The sequence below is a fragment of the Ixodes scapularis genome, unplaced genomic scaffold (genome assembly GCF_016920785.2).
Source record: "Ixodes scapularis isolate PalLabHiFi unplaced genomic scaffold, ASM1692078v2 PGA_scaffold6__148_contigs__length_123643588, whole genome shotgun sequence".
NCBI lineage: Eukaryota > Metazoa > Arthropoda > Arachnida > Ixodida > Ixodidae > Ixodes > Ixodes scapularis.
This window is the reverse complement of record NW_024609881.1, coordinates 74,696,662-74,714,431: the sequence shown is the minus strand read 5'-3', so window position 1 is coordinate 74,714,431 and position 17,770 is coordinate 74,696,662.

Genomic DNA, 17,770 nt, shown 5'->3' with positions numbered 1-17,770 from the left:
GTCTAGTAGATGAAAATGATTTTATCTAGGCGAGGAAGTTTGAATATGTGGTTAAGGCTAGGACGTATATAAAGAAGGGCGTAGAGAGGCTCAGCAAGTGATGTTCAGAAATGGAGAAAGAGGAACTCGGAGCTGGAACACCGGTCAAGGGTGAAATGCATATTAGAAGTGAAGGTAAAGTGTTTGGTTTCACGTTATAAAAACTTTTGAAAACCATAATGGGACGTGTTAAAAAAAAATTCCAATCTAGAAAGTTAGTTGAGAGTTATATACGTGTTAAAAATATTGCGTTAAGGACAAGGAAGAAAAGTAAGGGACATTATGATCATCGCCAGTGTTATGTGACCGCCACCTTGTAGTCCCGGTAGCGCCCCCTTTTCGGAGCGACTACGCCTGCTGCAAAATTCATTTTAAAGTTTTTAATATTGTCAGAATGTTTTTATTATTTATATAGACAGGCTATAATGGCATAAAATTCGCAAGCTGCAAATCAAAGACAATATTAAAAAAAAAGGCCCCAACAGGAATGTAGGACACTTCACAGCTTCAGAACGCTAGGAGAGTTTTTGAGCCCGAGGTAAGGGGCACACGTATCTAATTGGTCTGTTAAATGTCTTATTCCGTAACGATGAACATATATGTAGCAGGAGCAGTTGCCTAAAAGTACAGATTGTTACATCCTTGGAGATCTGTTGAAGAACTAGCGCTTGCGAAGTAAAATACATACCTGGTTTTCATGCTTAGGATAATCTTTTCTTTTTCTAATAAAATCTGTGCCCCTTGCAGGTAACTTCACGCTGATCTGCTCATACGACTACCTCAGGCGACCACCAATGAAACCGGTGTTATGCACAGACTACGTGCACCTTCGCATGCACACCCCTAATCAGAGGGATTATCCGCAAAACTTTGTCTTCGAGGACAATCCATTGTGTAAGAATAATATAGAAATTAATCTCTTTTAACAGAAAAATCTTTATCGACTAACGTGATCACCATTTCAAGCATCATGTGTTATCAGCCCAGACACCACTCAGTCCCTCAAGCACTAAGAGTTGGTTAAGACTAACTCTATGAACACCAATATTGTATGAAGACCAATATAAACCCATCCCTCTTTGCGACCACTCTACTCTGTTTTAGCCTAACTTGGCAAAAGGGGGAAAGCTGTGGCTTCGGTGGGCCAATCGCGGCGTCAGAGCGAGGCACGTGACTTACGTGAGATCGTACTGCCTGTGTTCACTCTTCGTGTGGAATAGCATCACGGGTCTTGATCCGCCGCCCCAATAGACCCTTTCCGAAAGTCCATCAAGCAATATTGGCCGTCATCATTGCTTTTAGACTTAGGCTAAGTGGTGCAAGTCGCCGCCCGTTTCAAAGAGTGTAGCCATTAACGTCCATCCATCCATCCATCCATCCATCCATGCTCACAAAGCGCGCGGTTGCATAAAAATCTTCGCCGAACACTGACGCAGCTCTCGTGTACAATACATATTCAGAATATGTGAGCAAGCCATGGCGGACAGGCGTTTGCGCGGAGATTTTGAAAAGGGTCTTTTGGCTCGCCGGATCTGACTGCTTTCAACATTTTCTACGTACTGCAGGATCCGAGTATAATCTCGCACAAGGCTTCGGTGTGCCGACTCCTTCGATGGACTGCAGCATCTGGCTAGAAACCGAGGGAGAAAATTGCAGTAGCACGCATAAGCTTCGCTGTTAACAGTGGGACGCGATAGCTAAATATAAACCCCCACTCGTTCCCTAGCCGTGCCAGCGCGTCCGCGTGGCCGTCGATTCTGCTTCTGCGTGCGCACGAGACGGTCCCAGGATGACTAGCCCCTGTGGTGTGACGATAGCTGCCTTTGCTGGCAGTGGTTCCTTAGCTGATGGTGCGGCTGCTCCCAACAAGTATAACGGGGTGCTACCGCCTATCCTGAACGAGACGACTGTTTAGAATTTTTTTCTGTTGCACGGTGACTTGTAGGGACGTGCCTGTTGTATCGAGGACTTCAAAATCAAGCTGAAAAGGTGCGATGCTTTGAACGAGATAGTTTCATTCGGAGGTTTACAAATGAACCATGTGTGGATGGCAACGCTGCGGATTCCGGAGGCGAAGCAGCGCCTCGTCCAGACAAATGAGCTCAAGGACAAGAAGTCGGGGTGCATCGTAATCGACCCGAGCTGCTCCGAGGTATACGTCTCCGTGTTTATTGGGTGTCATTCCACGTGCCGGACGTAGCTGTTCGGAAACGTTTTGGGGCCATTCGGCAAGATCATCGAGGTCAGCAGAGGGAAGTGGCGACTCAGCGGACTCGAAAGAATCGAGTCGACCACGCGCATTTTAGGAGCGACGTCACATCAGACGGAATGCCCCACCAGCTTCCGGGTCTTCAACGCTCTCATCATAATTCCAGGACGCGCGACGGTCCACTTGCCGTGTAAGCGGACCGGGTACATCAGGCGCGACGGTCGTGTACCGAGGCGCTCCGAGTGGATCTGTTACAGACACGAGAAAAAAGAATGCGTGAAGACCTACGCATGCGCTACCGGAGCACCGGCGGCTGTACAGGTCTCATCGCACAACAAGGACGTGGAGGGGTCGGTGTCTGCGGTACGTGGGTTGGAGGTCAAGGCACCTGCCGAGTCGGAAGACAAGACAGTGGTCATCGGCGCAAAGGGGGGCAACGTGTTGGTGTTTGTAAGCCCTGGGACAGACGGCGCTTAACCTTCCCGAGCTGTGGCGTTACCCGCGAACTTCGAAGCCCCAACCATTAGCCACTCCCCGCCGAGCGAGGAAGAGGCACTCGAGATTTCCAGCGCCATGGAGGAGACCAGCGAATCCATCAAGCGCGGGCTCGACGACCCCGGGCTTTCTCGGGGTGGTTTGGCCCCTAAGCCTAACCAGCGAAAGGAAAAAATCATGAGGGGGCTGTTCCTGGTCCCGCCTTCCACCCTTCCCGATGTCCGGACCCAACGCGACTTGAAGTAAAGCGTGAAACACATGCGCGTCAAAACTGTCCGATTTAACGTGCGAACTGTCGGACAGATGGCTGCTCCAAAAAGCGTAGCGCGATAGGTTAAAAAAACGATTTTTGTGGTTGATTTAAAGATCCTGGCCGCTATTCGAGACCCTCTGTAGATTCAACAGGAAACAGTGATGTCCAGAATTCGCAACACATCAGACATCCCCATTATCTTGTAGTTGTTGCAGAAACGCAGTTTATTGCTGTACACTTTTGGCTTAGAAACACCTAATCTGGTCACTTACCCGAGCGTGTGGAATAATGAACTAAGTTCCAAAAATAACTAAGATAATAAAAAGCTCGACTAATGCGAGGCTAAGTAGTTTATAGTCGTTGTAAAGTTATAAGTGCGTCTCCATATCTTTCTCCCGATTCTTAATGAGGGAGCGAGCACGGCCAATACTTTACGAACTCTAGCCTCTGCCTTAAAATGAATCTGTTCAAATGTCCCAGCAGTTGCACACCCAAACATAGGTAGCCATGGTGTTGAATGCAGAGAGAATACGTATGAATACTCTGTGCTTTTTAAAGTCGGAGCAGCTGGCGGGAATCTTGCTCGACTCCTCGAGTTAGGTACCTGGCCTAATTTCTTTCTCGGGCATCATATCATGAAAGCTAGGATGTCTTCCTATTCGGCGGTGTTCGTTGAATTCGGCAAAAAGTAAGAAGGTGCGTAGAGGATATGAAGAAAAATTGAAAGAAAAAAATATAGATATGTGCGAGCAGACTACACAGAAAGAATAAAACACGTAAGGGGTATTCACACGAGGGAAAAATCCCGGGGATTTCTCCACGGCACGCGCGCATCACGAGATGAAAACGCGAGGCTTTAGCACATCGCAAAGCCTGACGTTTTCGTCGTGGGATGCGCGTGCCGGAGAGAAATCCCCGGGATTTCTCCCTCGTGTGAATATCCCTTAAAAGACGAACACAGACACAGAAAATGCTTTATATGAGCAATGTGTGGCAGCTGCGTTTCTCTGATCTCCTCAACTGTCTTTATTAAAAATAAAAGCTGGTATATTTTTAAAGAATAAATTTGAAATACCGTACGAATGTCAATATCTCAATTCGACTTTTGCCAAATAAGAATGTTGTTCATGGACTTCTTGCTTTCCTGAAACTGTTGGGGAAAATTTTATATTTAATTTTGATGATTTTTTTTTTTGCAAAATTGGAAATGTTTTGTGTTAACATCAAATAGAATAATTAAAGCCTGTGCGCTTGCATTTCAATGTCGGTAGAGTAAGATCCGGCGCAGACACAAACTGAATAGCCGCGCAGCGTCAACACCTGACTGGCAGTCCTGGCCAGCATACGCGTCAAAGGACGCTCAGCGTCGTGCTGGGCCCAGTCGTTGGCCTGACGCCATGCGAATTGTAACGACGTTTCAAGGAGGAAAAGGAGGTTCTTCGAAGTTTTTGATTATTCTAGCTGATGTTATATATATATATCTTTCTGCGCAAACCATCGAGTAGCCAAAAAAGAAGACACTGCTTTATCCAGGTCTAGATATAATGAATGTGCCACTGATTATAAAATTATATTAGAGCAACAGAAGCGTATATTCTACCAGGAGACCCTTCCATCTATGCTACTAAACAACCCGCGCAAACTTTGGAATGTTGTAAGTCATGCACCATACTTCCCACTAGCGCTTATTGATGATTCTGAGAACATTATCGAGATTAATTAGTGTGCCACAGTTCTTAATCATTTATTTTCTTCCCAGTTCACCGCCCACCGTCCCCTAACACTGTCCTTACCTATTACTAGCAATGTTTGACCTATGACTCCAATTTGTATTGATTACGAAGGTATTGTTAGTACTACCAAGTCAATGATAATGTACTCTTCCTGTGGTGTCGACGGCATAAATTCAAAGGTCTTCCAAAGCACTAAATATTCCTTAAGCCTATTTCTAACAAAATATTTTCAGTAATCATGAGGTACATCGGCGGTTCTGGAGGATTGGAGATTCGGCAAGGTCATCCCGGTCCACAAAGGCGGTGATAGATATTCTCCTTTAAACTGTAGACCAATATCTCTAACTTCTGGAACTTCTAAAAGTGCTGGAGAATGTAATCCTTAGCAACTATCGAGTCACCTTGATTCTATCTCCTTTTTTAAATAAGCGCAGCGCGGCTTCCGTCGAAACTATTCCTGCGAAACCCAACTTCTCTGCTTAAAGGGGCACTGACACATCAAAATCATATTTTTTTTATTATCCGAAACGATTGAAAACGATGCCGTGACATTACCCTCAAAATTTGAAATTTGGGAATTCAGTATTCGTGAAGTAAAAAAACAATTTCCAAATGCCGAATTCGAAGCTCCCGCGCGATCGGCGCCGGTGCCTTGACGTCCAAAATTGCGGAGACCTGAGAGTCCCCTTTCTTTCACCACTCCCTGCTGTTGCCATGGCGACCCAAAGCGAGGGGGAAAGGAGCGAGCGGCGGCGTTCCGGCGGACCGGTTTTGAGCGGTGTCGCCTGTTTTCCGTTGGAGGATACAAATCCAGGAGACGGCACCACAACGAACTCCCGATTTTTGGTATTTCAAAAAGAAGGGCCGTAGTGCGTTCGCAATTGCGTTAAAAAACATGTTTTAGGATTGCCGTAATTAAATGTTATAGAGATGTCGCCTACAAAGCTTCTAAATTTCATGATTCTTGACGTCACCGATCAAAAGAAGCGAGGAGGCGAGAGGCGGGAAAATCAAACGCCAAGAATAAAAAGGCGCGCGCGCGCGGGAAAATCTTTTTCGCGATGCGGTTTTTTTTTTGCGTGTCTATGACTGCAACTTGCATCGTTTTAGACAATACAAATAAATACGACCTTTGGGGTGTCAGTGCCCCTTTAACCAGCGACCTGTTCGCAAACCTTGATTCTGGCTACCTCACTGACGCTGTATTTCTCGACTTCGCTAAAGCATTTGACAAAGTTCCGCATAACAGACTGCTTCTAAAACTATTGTCATTAAACCTCGATAATAACGTTCTCTCCTGGATTGAATCTTTTTTCTATCAGCGTCATCAGTTTCTTTATATTCATGATTGTCAATCTGCTTTAGCCCCCGTAACATCTGGCGTGCCTCAGGGAACGGTGCTTTGTCCGCTACTTCCTCATCTACATCAACGATCTTCCTCTTCAAGTATCTTCACTCATGTGCCTATTTGCCGACGACTGTGTCCTTTACCGAAAAATAGCATCCCCTTATGATTCTTTAACCCTACAAAATGACCACGACCTAGATTAGAGCTGGTGTACTAACTGGCTTCACGCTAAACGTCAGCAAATGTAAATGCATGCGCTTCTCTCGTTCCTCTTTCAAACCTCTCTTGTTCATTTTCTCAATGGCATCTCTCTTCAACCCACGGATATGTAGAAATACCTCGGCGTTCTTCTAACTTCAAACCTCTCCTGGGAAAACCATATTAATTCAGTTGTGAGTTCCGGTAACAAAAGCTTGGGTTTCCTTCGTCACAATATCAGGTCCGCCCCTTCTCAACTAAAAGGGCTCCCCTATCTTGCCCTAGTCCGGTCTAAACTAGAATACGCATCTTCAATCTGGCATTCTCATCAAGCTACATTAACAGACTACATTGAATATGTTCAAAGCAGTGCTGCGCGTTTTATTCAGTCTGATTACTCCAGTTTTTCCAGTGTCTCCCTCATTAAATCAAATATTTCTCTCTCATTGCTTTTCACCCGTCGAAAAATATTCCGTCTTTGCTTTCTGCATAAAGGTTTTTATTCACCATTTCTAAATCAGTCTCTTCTTTCCACACCGGCCTATCTTTCCTCCAGACTCGATCACTGCAATAAAATGGCCCGGCCAAAGTGTTTTTCCACAGCCCATCAGCACACTTTACTTCCTGATGCAATTGTGGACTGGAATGACCTTCCCGAAGACATCGTCACCATTCAGGACCCCATCAGATTCCGAGAAGCAGTATCAAACATTGTACTTAACCCCCACTCCCCTCTCTAGCGCCGCATGGCCCTGAGGGTATTGCAAATCAATACATAAATAAATGAATAAATACATACATACACACATACATACATACATACATACATACATGAATAAATGAATGAATAAATAAATAAATAAATAAATAAATAAATGAATGAATGAATAAATAAATAAATAAATAAATAAATAAATAAACAAACAAACAAACAAACAAATAAAGAAATAAACAAATAAGCAAATAAATAAATAAATAAATGTCAAATTGTAGAGCCAGTTGAGAAAGATATAATTGTGCCGTTTCCTTAAAGGTAGCCTTTCTGTGTCTAAATATTAAGAAAATTGAAAAAAAAGGCTAAAAAAAGACTACGTGACTACCCGCTAGTGAACTGCGATGCTGGCGGCCTTAGTCACGTGGAACATTTTTAAATCGCGCGTTGGTTTTTATAGATAAAAAGACTTACACACATGGAGGCAACTTCGATGGAAACGACATGATTGGACTTTTCTCATTATCCTCTGTAAACGTGTTTGAAGCTTTCACTCACAAAAATAATATTTGAGAAGTAAGCGAAATTATTTTTTTGTTAATGCGCCAGTTGCCAATCGCAAAACAAAGATGTCCCGACTTGCTCAATAAAACTGTGAAGAGCATGAGGTGGTTCAAGAAGCGCAGAGTACGGCAGCTTATTTGAAATCATTGCACAAGTTAAAGCGGAAGCACTCTGAATACGTATGGTCGTTCCTACTTGGCACATGATTTGAGTGCAACAGATACATAACAAAAGAGAAAAAAAATGATTATCATAGTAGCGCTCCCTGTCACAGTTAAATTTTGAAAAATTACATTTCCTAGTTCTAGTTAGTTTTATATAGACTTATCTGACAAACATCCGAAGTGCAAGTAAACAATGCAGCCAAATTAAAGTTGAATCGCTTTGTCTGACGCCGTTTTGGTGAAGCTTAACTTGTACGTATAAATTCCTTTCAATACATAAGAGTTTAAAAAAAATTGAGTGCTATATCTAGGCGGGCATCTGGTGAACATCATAACTCAGCAAAAATTTTCTGACATTGGCACTAGAATTATCACACGAGAACACAAAGATTTCCCCTCTAGGAAATGTCTATTAAATAATTTTTAAGCGTACTAGTTGAGTGCATAATTCGGCGATAAATTTGTGTTTGATAAAACCTAGCGACTCTAAATTAAAACAAAACAAATGTATTTGCTGGATGTGTCTCTAACTGGAAATGTTTTTGTTTTTTACAGATACCATGTTTGAAGACGAAAGTATGTATTTCAACCTTGTGTTTCTTTAAAAAAAAGTGGTTAATGAATTAGTGGCATGCCTGCAAGAGGCCGAATGCTGCATTGAGCCCCAATCGGGGTTCATATTTTTGCAAGCGTATTCGTTAGTTTACATAATTCTTTTTGAAGTTAGAAAAAAAGAACCTCGTCTCTGATTTCAAAATTCTTTATTTTTACAGTTTTTTTAGCCTAATTCCCTATGCCAACTAACCCTAATTTACTAGAAGTCACGCGTTACTATTTGTCTTTAATTTAATAAAATAGATATTTTTAAATTGGCTGATTCGACCGTCCAATTTTTGTTTTGAATTTGGTTCTGAATTGCACCATATTTTAGTTCCGTCACGCGTCATGTTAGGGGAATGTCTTAGCATGTGTTACTCGAATTAGTAGCGTTTGCCTTATGCTATCAAATTTGTAATGCCTAAGCAAGGGTCATGGAAAGTTCTCGGAGTGAAGAATTCTCTATTTGTTCCCTTAAAGGGCGACGACCAGACCCGAGATTCTGCAAGGCAGAAGATCGTTCTCATCATGAAGGAGGAGGAAACAGGCAACGGTGGACAGGGTAGAAAGGGGAGAGAAGAAAGCGGGGGAAATGCGGAAAGTGCGAACTGGTTGTCGGTCTTTAAGCAACAGTCTATCTTACTAGAGGCGTGCAGTACTCTGGAAGTCGCGGAAAAAATGAAAGTGAAAGCCGCTTTTGTAAAAAAAAAATTGAGCGGCGGGGTCATCTCTTTGAGAGAGAAAAGCGACGTGATTGTACACAAAAGAACGGCCGGGTAAGAGGGAAGTTCCTCCTTCCCCTTCTCTCCAACTTATTACGTTATACTCTCACCGCTGCACCTTTTGTAAAGCCGCGCGCAGCTTGTGAGGTAGACTGGAAACGTAAAACACCAGAACAACAAACCTTCAGGACGCGGTAAAAGAGAGAGGAGGAGCCGCGGTCGAGAAGATGTTATTCTGAAGGCAGCGTCACTCAGGATTGCTAACTGGCGTATGAAGAACCACCCCATTCTGTATTTTGAGGGAACAGAAAAGGAAAAAAAAAAGAAAAACACTTCCACCGCATTTTCTTCAAATACTTTACCAAGGAATACATTTTACCCATGGAAAGTTTAATGGCCTTGGCGCCGACAGCTTTAGTAGGGACAAACGCAGTCTCAGGGTTTTCCCCATTAATTGTAGTGTATTGTATTCTGCGGCGCAATCTCTTTGAAACGAGAGTCGAAGTTCGACACGCCAAAAAAGTTAAAAAAGAAGAAAAGGAAAGAAAAGAAAGAAAAAAAAGGGGGAGAGAAGGGGGGAGGTCGTCAGGGCCCACCATCTGTCGTCGATGACCCCTGGTGGGCGGAGGGTAACAGCTACACGATCACGGTGGTCCGATCGGTGCGCGCTGACTTCTCGGTGCGCAAATCACCGTCGCACTTTCCACCACGCCTCCAGTCTTTGCCTAGAACAGGCCACGTGGTCATGTTCGTTCGTGAAGCCGAGTGCCTGCTCGATGCGGGAATCCCCAATGGGCGCTGGCAGGAGCTTCTGGCACGTGAGCAGCAAATGCTCGGTGGTCTCTTCGTCTTCTCCACAGGCGCTGCATGTCATGTCCGTCACGTTGCTGTCAAACTTTCGACGGTACTGTCTTGTGCGCAGGGCACCACCGCGGGCCTCGATGAGTAGGCGACTTCCCAGCGTGTTTTTGCAGAACGTTATTGGAGCGATCTCGGTCTTGAAAGATGCATACAAATGCATGCTAGTATGCTGTTGCATTCCCAATATCCAGCGCTCCCTTTCGACAGCCTTTATCTGCGTTCGCACTTTACGCACCCAATCTTTTTCAGCTTGAGGCTCATCACTCATGCAAAAGGCTCCAAACTTTGTGCCGAGGCGGGTGACACGATTCCTCCACGTCGAATGGATGTTCTTGAGGTGAATGTAGATGAAAAGTCGCCGTGCCCAGCGGTCTTCGTCCATATGCCGGAGTCGTGCGTAGTACTCTAGCTTGCTGCTGGCTTCTCGTGCCTCGAAAGATGATCATCCGACGTCTCCTTCAACTAGCTCGTTGGCCACTTGTCCATGGCATCCCAGCGCTTGACGTCCGACATCTCTTTGGCGTCGTTCAAGATATTCACGAAGCTCGCTGGGTATGCCAATGACGGAGTTTCCAAAAGTCAGCCCGGGTACCGCGACAGCCTTCCAAAGTTCCCTGGTAACGACGTATTGGTCGCAGCTCCAGAGTCATTAAATTGAGAGGGGTGGGTGCCACCTAGTGGTGCAAAACTATCGATAGTACTATCGATAGTATCGATAGTCGCCAGAAACCTGACTATCGATAGTGAAAAAAACTATCGATAGTACTATCGATAGTCGACTATCGAAAAACTATCGATAGTACTATCGATAGTCGACTATCGAAAAACTGTCGATAGTACTATCGATAGTCGACTATCGAAAAACTATCGATAGTACTATCGATAGTCGACTATCGAAAAACTATCGATAGTACTATCGATAGTCGACTATCGAAAAACTATCGATGTACTATCGATAGTCGACTATCGAAAAACTATCGATAGTACTATCGATAGTCGACTATCGAAAAACTATCGATAGTACTATCGATAGTCGACTATCGGAAAACTATCGATAGTACTATCGATAGTCGACTATCGGAAAACTATCGATAGTACTATCGATAGTCGACTATCGAAAAACTATCGATAGTACTGATAGTCGACTATCGAAAAACTATCGATAGCACTATCGATAGTCGACTATCGAAAAACTATCGATAGTACTATTGATAGTCGACTATCGGAAAACTATCGATAGTACTATCGATAGTCGACTATCGAAAAACTATCGATGTACTATCGATAGTCGACTATCGAAAAACTATCGATAGTACTATCGATAGTCGACTATCGAAAAACTATCGATAGTACTATCGATAGTCGACTATCGGAAAACTATCGATAGTCGACTATCGAAAAACTATCGATAGTACTATCGATAGTCGACTATCGGAAAACTATCGATAGTACTATCGATAGTCGACTATCGGAAAACTATCGATAGTACTATCGATAGTCGACTATCGAAAAACTATCGATTGTACAGATAGTCGACTATCGAAAAACTATCGATAGCACTATCGATAGTCGACTATCGAAAAACTATCAATAGTACTATCGATAGTCGACTATCGGAAAACTATCGATAGTACTATCGATAGTCGACTATCCGAAAACTATCGATAGTACTATCGATAGTCGACTATCGGAAAACAATCAATAGTACTATCGATAGTCGACTATCGGAAAACTATCGATAGTACTATCGATAGTCGATTATCGGAAAACTATCGATAGTACTATCGATAGTCGACTATCGAAAAACTATCGATAGTACTATCGATAGTCGACTATTGAAAAACTATCGATAGTACTATCGATAGTCGACTATCGAAAAACTATCGATAGTACTATCGATAGTCGACTATCGGAAAACTATCGATAGTACTATCGATAGTCGACTATCGAAAAACTATCGATAGTACTATCGATAGTCGACTATCGGAAAACTATCGATAGTACTATCGATAGTCGACTATCAAAAAACTATCGATAGTACTATCGATAGTCGACTATCGGAAAACTATCGATAGTACTATCGATAGTCGACTATCAAAAAAGTATCGATAGTACTATCGATAGTCGACTATCGGAAAACTATCGATAGTACTATCGATAGTCGACTATCGAAAAACTATCGATAGTACTATCGATAGTCGACTATCGGAAAACTATCGATAGTACTATCGATAGTACTATCGATAGTCGACTTTCGGAAAACTATCGATAGTACTATCGATAGTCGACTATCGGAAAACTATCGATAGTACTATCGATAGTCGACTATCGGAAAACTATCGATAGTACTATCGATAGTCGACTATCGGAAAACTATCGATAGTACTATCGATAGTCGACTATCGAAAAACTATCGATAGTACTATCGATAGTCGACTATCGGAAAACTATCAATAGTACTATCGATAGTCGACTATCGAAAAACTATCGATAGTACTATCGATAGTCGACTATCGGAAAACTATCGATAGTACTATCGATAGTCGACTATCGAAAAACTGTCGATAGTACTATCGATAGTCGACTATCGAAAAACTATCGATAGTACTATCGATAGTCGACTATCGAAAAACTATCGATAGTACTATCGATAGTCGACTATCGGAAAACTATCTATAGTACTATCGATAGTCGACTATCGGAAAACTATCGATAGTACTATCGATAGTCGACTATCGGAAAACTATCGATAGTACTATCGATAGTCGACTATCGGAAAACTATCGATAGTACTATCGATAGTCGACTATCGGAAAACTATCGATAGTCGACTATCGGAAAACTATCGATAGTACTATCGATAGTCGACTATCGGAAAAATATCGATAGTACTATCGATAGTCGACTATCGGAAAACTATCGATAGTACTATCGATAGTCGACTATCGAAAAACTATCGATAGTACTATCGATAGTCGACTATCGAAAAACTATCGATAGTACTATCGATAGTCGACTATCGGAAAACTATCGATAGTACTATCGATAGTCGACTATCGGAAAACTATCGATAGTACTATCGATAGTCGACTATCGGAAAACTATCGATAGTACTATCGATAGTCGACTATCGGAAAACTATCGATAGTACTATCGATAGTCGACTATCGAAAAACTATCGATAGTACTATCGATTGTCGACTATCGGAAAACTATCGATAGTACTATCGATAGTCGACTATCGAAAAACTATCGATAGTACTATCGATAGTCGACTATCGAAAAACTATCGATAGTACTATCGATAGTCGACTATCGAAAAACTATCGATAGTACTATCGATAGTCGACTATCGGAAAACTATCGATAGTACTATCGATAGTCGGCTATCGGAAAACTATCGATAGTACTATCGATAGTCGACTATCGGAAAACTATCGATAGTACTATCTATAGTCGACTATCGAAAAACTATCGATAGTACTATCGATAGTCGACTATCGGAAAACTATCGATAGTACTATCGATAGTCGACTATCGGAAAACTATCGATAGTACTATCGATAGTCGACTATCGAAAAACTATCGATAGTACTATCGATAGTCGACTATCGAAAAACTATCGATAGTACTATCGATAGTCGACTATCGAAAAACTATCGATAGTACTGATAGTCGACTATCGAAAAACTATCGATAGTCGACTATCGATAGTCGACTATCGGAAAACTATCGATAGTACTATCGATAGTCGACTATCGAAAAACTATCGATAGTACTATCGATAGTCGACTATCGGAAAACTATCGATAGTACTATCGATAGTCGACTATCGAAAAACTATCGATAGTACTATCGATAGTCGACTATCGAAAAACTATCGATAGTACTATCGATAGTTGACTATCGGAAAACTATCGATAGTACTATCGATAGTCGACTATCGAAAAACTATCGATAGTACTGACAGTCGACTATCGAAAAACTATCGATAGCACTATCGATAGTCGACTATCGAAAAACTATCGATAGTACTATTGATAGTGGACTATCGGAAAACTATCAATAGTACTATCGATAGTCGACTATCGAAAAACTATCGATAGTACTATCGATAGTCGACTATCGAAAAACTATCGATAGTACTGTCGATAGTCGACTATCGGAAAACTGTCGATAGTACTATCGATAGTCGACTATCGGAAAACTGTCGATAGTACTATCGATAGTCGACTATCGAAAAACTATCGATAGTACTATCGATAGTCGACTATCGAAAAACTATCGATGGTACTATCGATAGTGGACTATCGAAAAACTATCGATAGTACTATCGATAGTCGACTATCGTAAAACTATCGAAAAACTATTGATAGTACTATCGATAGTCGACTATCGGAAAACTATCGATAGTACTATAGATAGTCGACTATCGGAAAACTATCGATAGTACTATCGATAGTCGACTATCGAAAAACTATCGATAGTACTATCGATAGTCGACTATCGGAAAACTATCGATAGTACTATCGATAGTCGACTATCGAAAAACTATCGATAGTACTGATAGTCGACTATCGAAAAACTATCGATAGCACTATCGATAGTCGACTATCGAAAAACTATCGATAGTACTGATAGTCGACTATCGGAAAACTATCGATAGTACTATCGAAAGTCGACTATCGAAAAACTATCGATAGCACTATCGATAGTCGACTATCGAAAAACTATCGGTAGCACTATCGATAGTCGACTATCGGAAAACTGTCGATAGTACTATCGATAGTCGACTATCGAAAAACTATCGATAGTCGACTATCAGAAAACTATCGTTAATCGACTATCGGAAATTTATCGATAGTCGACTATCGTAAACCTATCAATAGTACTGTCGACAGTTTACTATGGATAGTTTTGCGACACTAGTAGTTTGCGTCGCTCCCTCTTGTCTATTTATCGCTTTAATTTTTTTTTTTTCAAACGGGGCACCAACCAGCCCAGGCACTTACCATCCCAACTTTGGTTCAGCTTTCAGTGATGACGAAGATGGGGGTTTGGGCGAAAAAAGAAGGGGGAGGCGAGCGGTAAGGCGAGGGCAAGACGGGCCGGGGAGGAGGAAGCAGACGGACCGCTGGAGAAGAGAGGGGGAAACCTCCTTCTCTCTTTAGCGTTCCGTCTGCTTCCTCCTCCCCGGCCCATCTTACCCTCGCCCTACCTTCTTGAGTTGTAACGGACTATAGTGGTGCAAGACTATCGATAGCACTAGCGATAGCATCGTTAGTCGCCAGTATAGTAAAAAACCATCGATAGTCGACTATCGAAAAACTATCGATAGTACTATCGATAGTCGACTATCCAAAAACTATCGATAGTACTATCGATAGTCGACTATTGAAAAACTATCGATAGTACTATCGATAGTCGACTATCGAAAAACTATCGATAGTACTATCGAAGAACTATCGATAGTCGACTATCGAAAAACTATCGATAGTACTATCGAAGAACTATCGATAGTCGACTATCGAAAAACTATCGATAGTACTATCGATAGTCGACTATCGATAGTTCTGGGACACTATCGATAGTTTTGTTAAAACTATCGATAGTATCGATAGTCAATTTATCGATAGTTTTGCATCACTAGTGCCACCGTCTTTGTCGTAGACAGCCTTCGAGACAGCAAGGACAGCCGTTTCTGCTGTCTTGTGAATCTGGTATCTCGGTGCGTGGGCTGCGCATGCGCATGCGATGCGAATGCGTTCGCTCGGACCAGTGGCGGATTCAGAGGAGGGGGGGGGGGGGGTCAGAATGTTATAACCGCCCTTCTTGAACTCTGCATTTGTAAAAAAATTAGGGCTTGGAAACAGGGGCAAGGAGGGGGGGGGGGGGGGGGGGTAGTTCCTAAACATATGATACGCTGACGAACGCCTCTAGAAATACCTGCGTCCGCCCCTGGCTCGGACGCAGTCGGTCCTGTAGGCCCACTGCCTTCGCCAAGGAGCGGAAATAAATCTCTTCTCATAGTAGAGTATTTGGTTGCTCTCTGTGGCTTACCCCCTTCTTGTAGTGGGTGTAGGTGCATGGCTGAGGATGCGCAGACGGACTGGGAAAGTAGGGTAAGTTGTAGACGGACGCTCAAGCAATACATAAAAAAAAAGGAAAAATAAATTTTGGAAAGCACCCGCGGATTTGTGAGGGTGCCACCGCTCGTAGCCTTTTTCTGCGATGTGTTGTCGTCCCTTCTCTCCCTATTTGGTGGTCGGTCTTGGCGCGGAAGACGCAGGCTTTTTCCCCTCTGTGGGAGGCTATGGCGCGCCTAATTGGCTCTGTCTGATTTCAGTTGACATAATGGCGTGAAAAATATCCAAAGACCTATTTAAGGTGAAATTGAAGAGATTTTGTATTTGGTGCCATTCACTTAAATCTTCTTTATTTGGTCTCTAGGATCATTAATATTGTAATTTTTTTTAAACTTTGGTGCACGGAGGCTGTAGAAAATAATTTTCAAAGTGCCGCTGTTGCCCCTCCTTTCCGGAGCGTGACGTCATATTAAGAGTTTTTAGAATCTCCGCTTTCGCGAATCCTCAGCGCTTCTCAAAGCTATGCACGCAATTATTGCTATATTTAACAAAAGGTTAAAAAAAAAAAAGACTTCAGGACCGGTATCAGTGCTAGGGTGCTACGCTACCGCTGCCAGAAAGCATCGATGGAACTTTCGTCTTTATTCGGGTGCGACAACCTCTCTGGAACTCTGCGCGTGTAGAGCACGAAAAGGCACGAACCCTCGCTCGCGCGGCGGTCTGCCTCCCGGGAACTAAAGTTATGGCGATGACATGCATGTGCCGAACACTTAGTGAAATCGGTCTATTGCACTCAGTGCCCACACGAGCGACACGCGCTTGGCGGCCAAAAAATCTGCGTATGAAATAACGACTGGTCGGAAGTTCTTCGTGTTCTCTCATGGTTAGTCACATCTACAGGGAAAACGAACGTAATATTCAGATTCACTGGATGAAAATGCTCTAAAATTCACCTGTAACTTTTTTTAATAGCCTTTTCGGCTTCTTTTTAAAGAGATTACATAGGTTCTCTCAACAAACAGCAGGTTAACGGTCATTCGGAATGTGACATATGTGTTTGTTTTTGCTGCCTCATTGTTTACTACTGTAGTGATTGGGACAGATTCGCAAGTGTGAGGGGCAAAAAATGAATGCCAGTCAACCATTTTAATGCCACATAAAATTAACATAAATATTAGGATTTATATGGAAAGAAAAGAAAAAAAAGAAATAAGAATGCACTTGTAAAATTACATGAAAGCCCACCTCTTAGAGTTCGCTTATACAAATCATTTAGTGTAAGCGTTTATCGGTAGTGAGGTGGCAGTTGAGATTCACAGGTGGTCTTCTCAACTCGAAGGCTTCACGGTGGCGTCATCAGCTTGAGGTGAACCTGAGGCGCGTAGTTGCAGGTCTTCCGACTGCCGATGGGCCTTGCTGAAACCCTTGTGGTCCAGAACCGTTTTACACATTCGTTTTTGTTCTTTACAGTATAAGACTTTCTTTTCTCCACTGAACCGCCTTCCAGGTTTTTTTTTTGTCTTGTTTGTTGTAGCTGCCAGGGGAATAGTCAGATTATTATTATATTCACCCTCCGCTTCACAGAGTTAGTTCGAAGAACGACTTTTGTGGTGCGTAAATTCAGATGGTTCAGATATCAGGCATACAGGGCATTTTAAGACATGAATAATATATTTTAGACGTCGAAAAGAACAGCATGTACATGCACTACTGCTTCATCACTCTGGTGCTCAAGTACCATTTCACTATATGCAAATCCAAAAAGAGCACTCAGGAAAAAATAATGATG